Source organism: Typopeltis vanoorti, chromosome 6 (genome assembly GCF_054136105.1).
Source record: "Typopeltis vanoorti isolate ZY-2024b chromosome 6, IOZ_Tvanoo_1.0, whole genome shotgun sequence".
Taxonomy (NCBI): Eukaryota; Metazoa; Arthropoda; class Arachnida; order Uropygi; family Thelyphonidae; genus Typopeltis; species Typopeltis vanoorti.
Genome location: NC_143554.1, coordinates 16383647 through 16398917, shown reverse-complemented (window position 1 = coordinate 16398917; position 15271 = coordinate 16383647). Strand labels below are relative to the sequence as shown.

The 15271-nt window shown below is 36.4% G+C and overlaps 1 protein-coding gene across 2 annotated transcripts in view; it reads left to right on the top strand.

Moving 5' to 3' along the window:
- LOC150105310 (neprilysin-2-like) overlaps nucleotides 1-15271 on the top strand; it is a 493284-nt gene that overhangs the window by 395718 nt on the left and 82295 nt on the right. The window lies entirely within an intron of this gene.

Below are 15271 nucleotides of genomic sequence, written 5' to 3'. Positions count from 1 at the left end.
GTGTTCACAGAAGAAACATCAACTCGGTTGAATGATCCTTTGGAGACTAGTGAGGAGAACTCACTGGAAATACTTTGGGAAGGAGTCAAGATTATAATACAGGATACAGCCAAGAAATGTCTCGGCCCAATTTGAAGAAGACCAAAAACCCATGGGTATCTGCACCACAGGGAACTGAAGAATAAGAGATTACATATAGAGAAATCAGAAGAGCCATCAGACAGGACAAGGAAAATTTTTATACTAATAAATGTGAAGAAATAGAGCCAGATGATGATGAAAGGATTTATAAGGGAAATGGAAATTAAAGCAAATTAAAAGGAAAATTATTCAAATTAAGTGGATATTGAATCCAACATTATTTCAAAGCCGAATAGAGAAACTGCAAGAGTTTCATGCTGAATATAGAAATTATCAAAGTTTCGGCAGATCCAAGCATATACAAATCTTTCATGACAGGGGCAACTTTTGAAAGCATGAAACTCGTGTAGTTTCTCTATGCAGCTTTGAAATAATGTTGGATTTAATATCCACTTAATTCGAATAATTTTGCATCACTGAAGTGAAGCCTTTTGGCTCTTTTTTTCAATTAAAAGGAAAAGTTATTTACTGTGGTATACATGTTACTTTTTAGTTATTATAAAAGGATGTTTTGTTTAGTTCATGATCTAAAGCACAAGTTTATGCCCAAATTGAATGTCATCAAAGACAGGCATGGAGCAGTACTAACAAATCAAAAACAGATGATAAGAATACTGTGAGGAACTGTACAGCAGAGAAGATAAAGAAAATTTGGAAAAGTCCTCTCACCAGGATAATTTTGATTTGGAACCTCCTCCACTTAGGCATAAGGTTGAAAGAGCAGTTAAACAGCTTAATAGCAATAAGGCCCTAGGTAGAGATGAAATCTCAGCAGAGTTAAGGCCACAGGGAATGGAGGGATAAGAGTATTTCATAGATTGATTACAAGGATATCAGAGATAGGATCATGGCCTAGAGACTGGAAGAAGTTGGTTTACATACCACCACATATGAAGGATTGTACGAACTGTAGAACTATTAGTTTAATCTCTCATGCAAGCAAAATTTTATTAAAGATCATTCTAAATAGGATTGAGTCCAAAGTTTAGGCAGAAATGCCTGAGAAACAAGCAGGTTTTAGGAAAGGTAAGGATACCAGAGATCAGATCCATTTGCCTTAGCCACAGATCATAGAAAAATATAAATAATTTAGACTCCCTGTGGTAATGTGTCACAGACACTCTAAAGCTTTTGACTATGTTCAGCATGTGAAACTGTGGGAAGTAATGAAAAGAATGGGTTTTCTTCAACACACTGTCAGGTCGATAGCTAACTTGTACAGTGAGCAAGAATCCATAATAAGAACAGATGTTGGATTAACTGATTGGCTTCAGGTTGGAAAGGAAATTAGGCAAGGATGCCTACTTTCTCCTCACCTGTTTATTATCTATGCTGAGGACATCTTGTAAGTGTGTAGCACAGGAATTAGGATAGGTAGTAAATTGATCGGTAATCTGAGGTTGTTGATGATAGTATCCCTTTGTAATGACCAGGAAGAATTCCTTACAAAGTTAATGAGATCAGTAAAAACAGAGGACTTCAGCTCACTCCTAGTAAGACAGAGAAGCTCTTGAGAAATAGGTGTACCTTAATGGAGAAAGAATTGAGGAAGTCAGCAAGTTCGATACCTGGGATCCATTATTAATGTGAAGAATTGCTGTTCAGAAGATGTCAGCAGAATATTAGGAATGGCTAAGACAGCAGTCAGCAAGTTGTCTAAAATCTGGAGGGATGGATCTATCTTCATAGAAACAAACTATCTAATAGACAAGCATAGGTGTTGAACATTATTCATAACTTATTTTAATGGTAGTAACAATAACAAATGAACTATTTTATAAAAAAAATAGTGTTTATTAACAGGCTTATATTTCACTGGATTTCAAACTAGTTTACATGTAACAATGAGTAAGTGAAACAGTTCAAATTGTAATGCAGGAAAGATCTGAAGTCCAAATTTGGCACCCTCTAATGCTGTAAAAAAATAAAGAAGTATAACAGCTAGGTAGGAGTTGATCTTAAGATAACACTCTCCCAATTTTTTGGCAAATTAATGCATCCCTACTTGTTTAGGTTAGGAGAATTTTTCATAATCATGGCTGACTCTCAAAATAATCTTTCTGAAATATATAAAAATAACATGTATGCAACATTGAGTTGACTGCTACCTCCTCATTTAATGAAGAAACTTAGGTGTATGAAGAGGATGTATTAGAGCTGTTGCACAAACTGAATAACAATTCAGCACAGATGCTAAAAGAGTGTTCAGCTGAACTGGCTATTCCTTTGACCCGGCTATATAATTTGAGTCTCAGAACAAGGAAGATTATGCAGGAATGGAAAGATTGTATGGTAATCCTGTTGCACAAGGGTGGTGCAAGGACCGATGTATCCAACTGTCCACCAATCAGTATATCAGGAGTGGTAGTGAAGATTTTGGAAGAGTTGGTTAGGGCTCACATTCAGAAATGGATTGACAGAGAATCTCTACTTTGCAATGAACAGCATGGGTTTACTAAGGGAAAGTCATGTTTTAGCAACTTACTCACATTCTCTGGATATCTAATCACTTTGGCGTGATTAGATATCCAGTATCATATTCTATTGGTGGAATTATGCTAGAAGAAACTGATGAGGTTAGGGATCTTGGAGTGTTAATATATAGGAAGTTGAAGTTCAGGGGCATGTAGCAAAGATTGCAAATACAACTCAAAAGATAATTACAATGCTGAAATGAATGTTCACATTGCCTCTTTACAAGGCCTTGATAAGACCTCACTTGGACTCTATTTGTAGTGGAGAGAGTGCAAAGGAGAGTGTTAAAAATGATATCAGGATTGTGGAATACTATGAAGGCAGATTAATAATTTGTAGAATGCAGATACTAGCAAACAGGAGAAAGAGGAGTGATTTATGATTGAGGCCTGCAAACTTAATAAAAGGTCATACAGGATTTCAATTGATGGAATTTTTAATTTTATGGATGGAATAAAACAAGAGAGCATCCTTGGAAGCTGAGAATTAATGTTGCTAAGTAGGGACAAAGGCTAGATTTTTCTCTCATGGTGATGCATGATTGGAATGGATTGCCATTGAATGTGTGTTCAAGCAGTGTGAATAAATTCAACTCCCTGGAGGTCTCTCTTAATACTAATAATAAAATAATTAAAATAAAATATAATATATAAAAATAATTTCTGAAATAAAAAATACATTCACTACCATTATTATGCAAGTCAGGACTGGCAGACCACACTTTGGACACTCCTTCACACAGGATTAGATGGAAGAAAACTAATATGCTATTTAGAAGTCATTACAAGCCAGAATCAGTGGTAGTATAGAAGAGACCCAGACTTTCGAGAAGGATTTCTTATAAAATCAGAAATGGTTTATTATGTTTGTATGTCAGAAGAAATAAGGGGAGTGAAATTAATACATTGTTTGGGTTTATTCACCCCAAAATTGTCGGAATAATTGAGACTTGGTCGAATGAAGATGATATCCTGACATGAATTAGAGATGGATTGTTATGATATTTTTCATGAAGACAGGCAAGGAAGAAAGGGAGGAGTGCTGTTAATCATAGCAAAGGAGTTATGCTTATTTAAGGTGGAGATATAAGGGAGCAAATAGTGAGAGTGGTTTGAGGCAGTATGGTGCAAGGTATAGGTGGACATAATGAAATATTTAGCCTGGTAAATAAGAAAAGAATGATCATTGTTGGTGATTCCAATTATCATAATGTAGATCGGAATGAAAAGATGGCAACTGGAAGCAAAAAGAATGAATATTTGAGTGACATCTACCTTAGGCAGTATGTAAAATAGGGTACACGACAATCAAGGGTCTTGGACCTCATCATCTCATCAAATGATGTTATTATAAACAGTGTCAAGTCTTCACCATTTAGTCTTCTGTTAGAAAGGGATACATGGGGAACTATAATGCTGGTGATTATGAGAAGCTCAGGAGACAGCTTGTAGCAATAACATGGAATGACGAACTGGATGGAAAGGTATCAATGCTTCTTGGGCCATACTCAAGAACTATCTGGTAGAGGCAATATCAGAATATATTCCAAAGCTCAAGAGGTTAAATAGAGCAGGTGTGAAATGGTTGAATGAAGAGGTGAGGTGTGCAATCTGGAAGAAGGTATTATGGAAGCAGCAGCATAAGATGAGTGGTAATAAACAGTTGCATGAAGTGTGCAAAGAGCAGGCAAGGGAAGTGACTCACTTGATGAGGATTGCAAAATGGCAGTATGAGCAAAAGTTAGTTGATGAGACTACAAAGAATCTCAGGAAGTTAAGGTCTTTTGATGTTTTGACAGAAGGAAGAATGATTATGGAAAGATGATATTGGTTGGCGAAAATGATAGAATGATAACAGCTGCAGAGGATATGGTTGAGGTGTTTAATAAGCATTTCATAAAGGTATTTCATTCTTGTGAATGTCAATCATGCAGATGAATGCAGTGGGAAGGAAGGAAATAGGAGGAGGAGGAGATGCTGATGGTGAGCAGGAGATATATGAGGAATTGAGTAAACTTGATGTTAATAAGGCTGTAGGGCTTGATGACATCACTATGTGTTTTGAAGGAATGTTCCAGAGTTAACATCTTTGACATACCCTTTTTTAACATGATTGCATTGGGCTAAGTTCCAAAGGAGTGGAAAGAGAGTAAATTCATTCCACTTCATAAAGGAAGTGATATGATTAAAGCTTTAAATATAGGCCAATCTGTGTATCTTGCATTGTAGTTAGATTATTAAAGAAGTTAGTGAGGACCAAGATTCTGAATTGGGTTGAAAACAGCAGCATCATTATTGTTGATGGTCAGCATAGGTTTACTGATGGAAGGTCGTGCTTTAGTAATATGCTTACTTATAACCAGGTGACTAGTACATGTGTAAAAACAGCTAGGAAAAGTAAAAAGAAAGACACAGAATGGATATCCTCATGTACAAAATTCAAAATAAAAAAAAGAAAATAAATAAAGATAAAATTATGTTGATTGGATTTTTAACAGTATAGATGCGAACACAGATTGATAAGAAAATAACTATTTATTAACTTAAACACTAATATTTCACTGATATTATATGCGGCATCTTCAGGGCATACAGTTTGTTACAATAGTGAGACAACCGCAATCCGGTGTAACAGTGGGACTAGTATGAGTAATTATAGCATGCAACACAAAGACTAAAGTCCTAATTAGGTGCCATCTAAGTAAAAAAAAAAAATATATTAATTTGGTCTGAGAATGACTCTCTCTCCATCTTGTGCTGATCTCTTTTATGGCTTTTATGGAGGATTTTGAAAGTAAAATCTTATCTCAAGTAGACCCTAAACCCACAGTATGGTGGAGATATGCGGACAATATCTTTATTGTTTGGAACCACACAAAAAAGGACCTGTTAGATTTTCTAAACAAGATCAACTCTTTACACCACATAATCAAATTCACCCTAGAACTTGAAAAAGATAACCAATTACCATTTCTGAACACTTTAATTAAGAAGTAATGTTGATATCAACGAATGGTGGTATCAACCTCTCAGTTTACTGCAAACCTACGAACACAGGACGTTATTTACATTTCACTTCCTCCCACCACATTTCTCAGAAACTTAGCATTGAACACATGCTGAAGAACCGAGCCTCTCTCCTTACAACAGATCAACAAGACCGCCAGGAAAATCCCTGATATCTAACAATAATTTTCCCTGTTATATTATATAGTGTTTTGGTATTATCATTTCTATTTGCTGGAGTTTCTGCTTCTTTTAGTAGCAGAAACTCCAGCAGTAGCAGTAAATTTTCTATAACTTCTCTTTTATCTTTTCATGTGATTTTTTTGATTCCTGTGTATTTCATTATATTCTTCTTCTAGCATGGTATTATTTTCTTCTTGTATTAATTTTATTTTATTTCTTTTCTTTCTTTCATTTTGGATTTTGTACATGAGGATATCCATTCTGTGCATTTCTTTTCACTTTTCCTAACTGTTTTCATACTTTCATGATATACTGTTTTAATACTCTTACTCATTTTACTTTTGTCTGGTCTGTTTGAGCCTCAAACCTACTCCTACTCTTTATTATTAAGACCCAGGCCTCCATGGAGTCAACATACTCATCGTGGGAGGTCTAGGAAACACAAAGTCTATCATACCACTCCTTGAGCTCATTGACCATTCTTGCTCTCACCACTCTATTAGGTAATGCATTCCACGGTTCATCCACCCTCCATGCAAAGAAACCATTCCTCACCCTCTTGCTCACAGCCCCTTGTCATTGTTCCTTCCTGCTGTTCCGCCAAGCAAAAAACTCCCCAGTGTTAACCCTGTAACTACCTCTCAACAGTTTAGAAGTCTCAATCATATTACCTCTCCTTCTTCTATCTACCAAACTCTGTAGTACACATTCCCTCAGCCAATCTTTATAACCAACATTGTATGGTCCTGAAACCATCTTTGTTATCTACCTCTGTACCCTTTCCACAATTAATTTATCCCCTTCAAATCGTGGGGACCAAATTTGAGAACAATAGTCCAAGGGTGGTCTGTCTGATCAGGGCTTTATACAATGGAATGACAACTCTTTTATCTCTGCAGGTCAGTGTCCTTCTCAGTATTGCAGCAATCCTCTGGGTTACCTTCACCATCTTTCAAACATGTTCCCTGAATTTCAGGTTTCTATCAATCATCACCCCCAGATATCTTATTTCCCATACTTGCTCCAGTACATTTCCTCCAACACAGCATGCTGCCTCCCATCAATGTATCCCAAACTTCAAGACTACATTTTGCTGCATTAAACTGACCTCCATTCATTTGCTTCATTTGTCCATATTAGGAATTTTGTTTGAAGATGCTGTATATGGTCCTTCACTAATTTCTCCAAGATCTTAACAATTAATGTGCTGTCAGTTATTTAGCACATTCTCTTAAAACCCGTGGTGAAATTCCATCCAGACCCACAGCTTTATTGACATCCAGAGTACTCAGTATTTGAAACACACTTTCCTCTTGCACTTCTGAACCTCAAATCTGCACCATCCCTTTAGTATTAAAATTTCCTTAATCAGGATGAAATACTCCAATAAAGTGTTCATTGTAAAATTCCACTATGTCCTCTGCATCAGTCACTCTATTCCCATTTTTATCCAACAATGTCATTCTTCCACAATCAATTCTCCTCCTACTGGCCACATAGCTAAAAAATTCCAAGCATTTTCTTTGGCCAATCTCTTCTCATATTCCAGTTTTGCCTTTCTTACCATACTAGTTAGTCTCTAGGCCTGAATCTTATATTCTTCATGCATCTGCTCTCCACCTCTCTCCTTATATCTCTCTTCCATAACCTCTTTAACCTGCAGTTCCTGTTTGATATTGTTTGTCATCCACTTTATACCAAATTGTGTCCACTCCCTCAGTCGTGGAATACAGCTTACTATTGCTGCTAACAAAATATTCCTTCACAATTTCTCAAACACTAATGATATCTCGCCATTCCAATTCCTCCCTCCATGTAACTGCTCCAAATTGATATCTAACAGTATTATAATCACCCGCCTTATAATTCCACATACATTCCTTTCTCTTTGATACTCCTGTATGTCTATTCATCTTCCAAGTCAAAATAACATGGTCACTCTCTTTAACTGGTGGAAGAGATGCCATCTCAGTTATTATCAGCTATCTCTGATGCTATCACCAAATCCAAAACTCTTGAACCTCATGTTCCTTCTATTACATGTTGCTTAAGACATTTGTCCCTCAAGAATTCTAGAATTTCCATTCCCTTATTACTACATGCATTTTCATCTTCCCAATTAATACTGCCATAGTTAAAATCTTCCATGACAATTACTCTTCTTGCACTTGCCAAGCTCAACTGCTTAAACATCTCCTGCTTCTCTTCTTTTTTTAACTTCCACATTTTTAAGTTCATTTATGTTGTATGTTTTATTTTTCATCTCCTTTATGGTGATCAATCTTATTTTTACTTTTCCCATTATTAAGAAATGATACCTGTATAAGCATCCAGGAGGGATCTTCTACATTTTTTTTTGTATCATTATATGGTCTATTTGATTTATTTGCTTTTTCACCATTTGGTGATATATGTGTTGTCTTGTGGTACTGGTTCATTCATTCAGAAGTCCAAAAGCATCTTTCCACTTTTATTTATATTTCCCATACTTTCTCTTCCCATTATCATTTCTCTTCCTTTGTGTCTCATTAATATAATAATATCTCTGGGATTTGTTTCATCCATTAATTTTTATAGCATATCATAAAATTCATCTATTTCTTTTGCATTACTGATCGGTACATTTCATTTATTATTGTCACCTTCTAGAATTTGATTTAAATCTTTCCTTTATACATCTTTCAGTAATTGTTTCCTATCCAATCAATGCTTTTCTTGCCTTTCTTGACATTATAATTGCTACTCCCTTTGTATGCTCATTTTCTTCATTTTTGTTACCAGAATATATTATTGTTTCTCCAGAACTTAATTGGATCAGTTCCTGTCTGTTTCATCTTGTTCTGCTGATTTCCATTATTTCACTGTTATTTTCTTTCATTTCTTTGGCCTTAGTTGCTGCTTTCATACATCATTTTTACATTTCGGCATGTGATCAGAGAGTTTTTGTGTTTCGAGCAGCTTTTCTGTCTAGTTTAGGTTTTTTTTTTTTTTTTTTTTGTCCTATTTGGATTTTCTCTGTTATGACTCCTGAGGAGATTTCACTAGGGAATCATATTTTTCACAGCCTGTCTGTTTCTTGACCACTGTTGTCATTTTCAATTGGGTCAGTGTGCTTTTCATTTCCAAAGGAAGATGTTTTTTTTTTTTTTTTTAATGAGGATGGGTTGCTAGCCCTCTCTAAATCTTCACTGTGGTTGTATATAAACCATACCATGAGTGGTTTATATACAAATTTAATGGATTAAAAAAAAAAAACATATCTGTGCAAATTGTTCAAATATGGTATAGTCAAAGCCTTGTAAACAGGAATAACTTTATCCTTACAAGGCTTTGACTGTATTGATCACTTGAACATTTTTCAAATATTCTAGTGATCTCTGGAGCTGTTTCATTCACTTTTGCTGTGTCCTCTGAACTTCACCTTCCTGTCTACCATCGCCCTAAATTCCTAGTCTCATCAGTCCAGTCTCTTGCAGTCCAGTCTCCTCATTATAATACAGGTATCGCTTGCTTAACGTGGTTTTGCTTAATGCGGGATTTGATTAACGCAGCAAAATTAATTGCAACAATCCCCTGATATACGTGGCAAGAGTTTTAATTAATGCGCCTTTAAATTTACTATGCAAAAACATGCAAGCCTTGAGGAGTGTTTCCTGGCCGAGAGAAAGGAAATCATGAGCATGATAAATCACTCGATCACCCAAACTCTCTTAATGATCTGTGTGAGAATGCGAAAGTTTATTTTTTCCACCAAATATGACATCATTGCTACAACCCATGGACACGGACATCATTGCAACTTTCAAAGCCTATTTTCTTAAAAAGACATTCTGTAAGGTAATAGAAACAACAACTGGAGAAAATGCAATTAAGCTCCATGAATTTTGGAAAAATTTTAACATTAAACACTCAATTGAAACCATTCATGATTCGTGGGAGCAAGTGTCTTCTAGCTGTTTGGAAAACCATTTGCCAGAATGCGCTAATGACTTAGGTGGTTTTCAAAATCCTGTGAACAATGTGCTTGAAAAAATCATTTCAATTGTTGAAGACCTTGGTTTTCGATGGTGTTGATGCAGAAGTCATCATCATCGTATGTTACACTTTCGTGCAGGCCTACACATTTTACCGCATAAGCTTCCGTAACCGATAATCTCACGGAATAGGTTGGTTGCTCCTTATTCCTAGTGGTATCTCCCATGTCTGTCAAAGCTTGTGTTCATGGGGCCGATTTGCCTGCTTTGTGGGATAAAAAACCCCAGATAAACTGGCAGAAAAAACCCTGCTGTCCACGTCCAGGCTAACTTGGCTATGGCTGAGGAAGATCCTTAAGCTCCTAACGGCGTTGATAGGAATCGAACCTAGGACACTCCTTTCCCAGGCATATGGTTGTGAAGTTCAAAGCCACTAGGCCAACCACGTGGACGATGCAGAAGATGTTAAAGAATTATTGGATTCAAATTCAAAAGATTTCAGTGACAATGATCTTCTTGAAATTGAACAACAATGCACATATGAAGACAACGAACAAATGGAATGTGAAGATGAGGTTCCAGATGAGATAACAATCAAAGAACTGGATGGAATATTTTGCATTTTAGAATCGCTTAAGAGGCAAGTAATGGATACGGATCCAGATGTTAATCAAAGAATGCTTGTTTGCCGAGGTCTAGAGAGTCATTTTGCTTGTTATTGTAGCATTTATGCTTATAGGAAAAAACTAAAACTGTTCAAACGACTCTTTATAACTTTTTTTGATAAAAAAAAATGCTGTAACTAATGTAGGTACAAGTATTTATTAAACATTTATTTTGCATTTATTTTTTATCTTTCCTAAAAGAGTACTGTATAAAATGAATTATTAATGCAGTACTCAATCATGGACCAATTGTACTTTTTGCCATTGATTATTATATTTCATTAACGTGATTTTGATATATATATATATATATATATATATATATACGGTAACATCGAGGGATTAATTAATCGATTATCAAGGGATACCTGTACAGAGTTTCTAAATCTTTTCAGCCCAAAGTGTATTATCCAACACTTTGTCACTCTGAACTGGCAGTCATTCATTTTCCCATATTATCAAATCTGTTTAAATCATCCTACAAGATTTCTACATAATCTTTAGTAATTATTGCCCTTCTGCAGTTTGGTATCATTAGGAAATTGTTTCCTTTTCCATCAGTTTCCTTTATCTTCAGGTGTCACACTATTATAGATCTTACCAAGGTCAGATCTACCCTTCATAAAACCATGTTGCCTTTCATAGAGCATTACATTCCTCTCCACTTATTCCAGAATTCTGCTTAACCAATTTTTCCAATACCTTCGCCACTTCTGAGATGCTATCCAGTCTATAATTTTCTGCTCTCGAGATCCTGCCAACGATGAGGCTTAAATAGCTAAGTTAGTGGCACTGTTAATTCTCTTGTACTTTCTCATAGTATTTAGGCAAATAATCCATCTAATCTCATGACTCTTATTTACATTAAAGTTTTTTTTTTGTGATATCCTAAAACTTCCAGTTCATCTATCTCTATTATTCTCACATTATCGACTATTGCATTATCTCCACTTTGATGATACAACCTTACTTGATCACTTAATAATTCAGTTTTTCTTCTGCTTCTGTATTACCTCCCTACCATCCACATTCATTAAAGTTACCATTGTTGTCATAAAGTTGTTATAGCAGTAACATATTATGCATGCAAATTTGTTTAGGTGGTAAGATCTCTGGAAATACATTGACACAAGAAATTTAATAATACTTTATTAAGGTTGATGAGGTAGCTTTCTTGGAGATGCTGATCTACTTTTGAATTGCTTGGTCACTAATGTTGGCCTGTTATCTTTGGATCAAAATATTTGCATTAATAAAGTGTTGTTAAATTTTTTGTGTTACATGTTTTCAGAGAGACCATTTAGACCATTTTACTATGTCACAAGCACCATTAAAAACTCATTTAAATAGTGGCAGCATACCTAGGAATATATTTTTTACATATTGAGTGCAATTTGTTGCTAGAATATATTGTGAAGGCTAAGAGTTTAATTATTATTATTGTTACACCCTCCATGGAGTCAGCAGACTCATTGCAGAAGGTTTGTTCAAGTAACAACAAATCTATCACACTGAATCTTAAAATCCTTAACACTCCGTGCATTAAAAATATATTCTGGTAATGCATTCCTTTCACTGACATTTCTTTATGTAAAAAATCTACTCCTCACACCCCCTCATCACTACACTCTTACAACTTCCATGGATGGCCTCTGGTTCTTCCCCTCTTCCCATTTAATAAAATGGGAAGAGGGGAAGTAATATCCCCTTACTCTCTTAAATGCCTCTGTCATATCAACTTTTTTCCTCCTATTCACCAAACTCTGCAATCCACATTCCTTCAACCTATCTCCATAGCCAACATTCCAGATTCCTGATATAGTCTTTGTCATCGTCTCTGGACTCACTCCAGTGATTCCACATCACACTGAAAACCAAGTGACCAAATCTGAGCACAATAGTCCAAGTATGGTCTGGCCAAATCTTTGTACAGTGGCACAACAACCACCTTATCCCTACTTGTTAGAATACTTCTTATCATAGCAGCACTATGATATGCAATCTTTGCACCACTTGCAATATATCCTCTAAACTTGAGCCTACTGTCAACCATCACTCCCAAATCTCGATTCTTATCCACTTCTGCAGTAAGCAATGCCAATATAGTACACAACCTTATATTTCTGAACTCCAACACCTTGCAATTCTTAATATTAAATCTACAACTTTGCTTCTTTGTCCAAGCCAAACGTCTATTCCAATCCTCCTGAAGGGAATTAATTTCAGCAGTGCTACTTATAATTCTCCCCTTCAGCAAACAACAGAAGACTCCCAGTCAATCCACATGATATATCATTTACAAACAAATTAAACAACAATGGTCTAAGAACAGAACCCTAGAGCACACTGCTGGTAGGCTTAATTTTTTGAGACACTGCTCCATCATACACAACTTGCTAGAATCATTCAGAGAGCCAATCTCCAATCCATCTAACCAATATATATATATATTCCCATCATCTGGAGCTTATACACCAACTTATTATGTGGTAATCTAGCAAATGCATTTGCAAAGTCCAAGAATATTACCGTATATGATTTTCCCTTATGTAACATACTCGTCACATTGTCATAAAATGCAATTGAATTGCTTAAACAAACCTACCCGTTACAAATCCATGCTGACCATCATAAAGAATTCTATGACCATCAACCCAGTCATGTATTCTATTCCTAACCAATCTCTCCAATTGACTACAACTGCAGTTATATATACACAGACCGGCCTGTAATTAGAAACTTCTGTCCTAGAACCATGCTTATAGAGTGGTACTATTTTACCTTCTTTCCACTCCTTAGGAACCTTACCCACTGCAAGACCTTTATTAAATAACCAGGTCAAGGGCATAGCTAACTGCCGTGCAAATTCTTTAGAATCTGTGATGATATGCCATCCCTTCCCACACCCTTATTAACATCGAACCTAATCAATCTGATACACCTCTGATTCTTTCACTTCCAATTCTCCTAATAATTGCTTCCCTTCTATATATTGCATGGTATCATTTACTCCAGTATGGTATTATAATATGTCGATGAAGTGCTCATTCAATAATTCCACTATATCCTTTGCAGCAGTCACTCTGCTGCCATTACTATCCACCAGTTTCAACCTGCTATAATTGTTCTTTCACTTGCTTGCCATATTATTATTATTATTCAGGCCTTCATGGAGTCAAAAGACTCATCGTGGGAGGTCCTTCCTAAGAACATAAAGTCTGTCAAGACTCATCGAGTGGAGGTCCCCCCCTAAGAAACACAAACTCTATCATACCACTCCTTAAACTCATTGACCGTTCTCGCTCTCACCACTCCATCAGGCAATGAATTCCACAGTTCAACCACCCTCCACGCAAAGAAACCACTCCTTACCCTCTTGCTCACAGTTTCCTTTCGTAACTTGAAGGGATGGCCTCTTGTCATCACTCCTTCCCGCTGTTCAACCAAGCAAAAGAACTCTCCAGTGTTAACCCTGTAACCACCTCTCAACAGTTTAAAAGTCTCAATCATATCACCTCTCCTTCTTCTATCCACCAAACTCTGCAGTCCACATTCCTCAGTCGATCCTCATAACTATCATTGTACAGTCCTGAAACCATCTTTGTTATCTGCCTTTGTACCCTTTCCACAGTTAATTTATCTCCTTCAAATCCTGGGGACCAAATCTGAGAACAATAGTCCAAGTGTGGTCTGATCAGAGACTTATACAACGGAATGATAACCCTCTTATTTCTGCAGGTCAGTGTCCTCATTATTGCAGCAATCCTCTGTGTTAACTTCACCACCTTTGCAATATGTCCCCTAAACTTCAGGTTTCTATCAATCATCAACCCCAGATCTCTTGTCTCTCCTACTTCCTCCAGTATAACTCCTCCCATAGAGTATGCAGCATCCCATCGATGTTTCCCAAACCTCAAGACCTTACATTTTGCTGCATTAAACTGACAACCCCTATTCATTTGCCCATCGATCTAGTTTATTTAAATCCTCTTGCAGGGCTACCACATCTGCACTGTTACTAATAATGCTTCCCAGCTTCGCATCATCCGCAAACAACTAAATATCCCCTTGCAATCCACTGGCAATGTCATTGATATAAAGGTTAAACAATATAGGTCCTAGTACTGAGCCCTGTGGGACCCCACTTGTAACCCTCTGCCTCCTTGAAACTGCTCCACCATACACAACTCTCTGATACCTATCGGACAGCCAATCCTGAATCCAGTTGACCAATCTGACATCCAGACCCATGTGCTGCAACTTAAATATCAGCTTATCATGTGGCACCCTGTCAAATGCCTTTGCTAAGTCTAAGAAAATTGCAGTATATGCCTTTCCCTCATCTAATGTTCATGTAACTTTATTATAAAAGGCTAGCATATTGCTAAAACAAGAGCGCCCTTTCACAAATCCATGTTGACTCTCCCAAATAACATTATCCTCATCTGCCCAATGCTGTATACGGTCCCTCACTACTTTCTCCAAGATCTTAACAACTACTGATAGTGGAAGAATTCCCTGGAATTATCCTTGGCCTGACCAGCCAATCTCCTGTCATACTGCACCTTTTCTTTCTTTACCTTGCTTGTGACCTTCTTGGCCTGCACTTTATACTCTTTGTAGATCTGATCTCAGTGGACTTTGTGCAGTGAGTCTCACTCAGTGGAGAATCATTAATAGTGACAGTAATAATCTATGGACTAATACCCAGCATGTGTTAATGTACATTATTATTTTTTTATGTTTATATTATGCCGAGTCATTTTGAGTATAGTTTTATATTTTTGGTATGTTGGATTTTTTTCTTTTATGTATATATTGCAGAAAT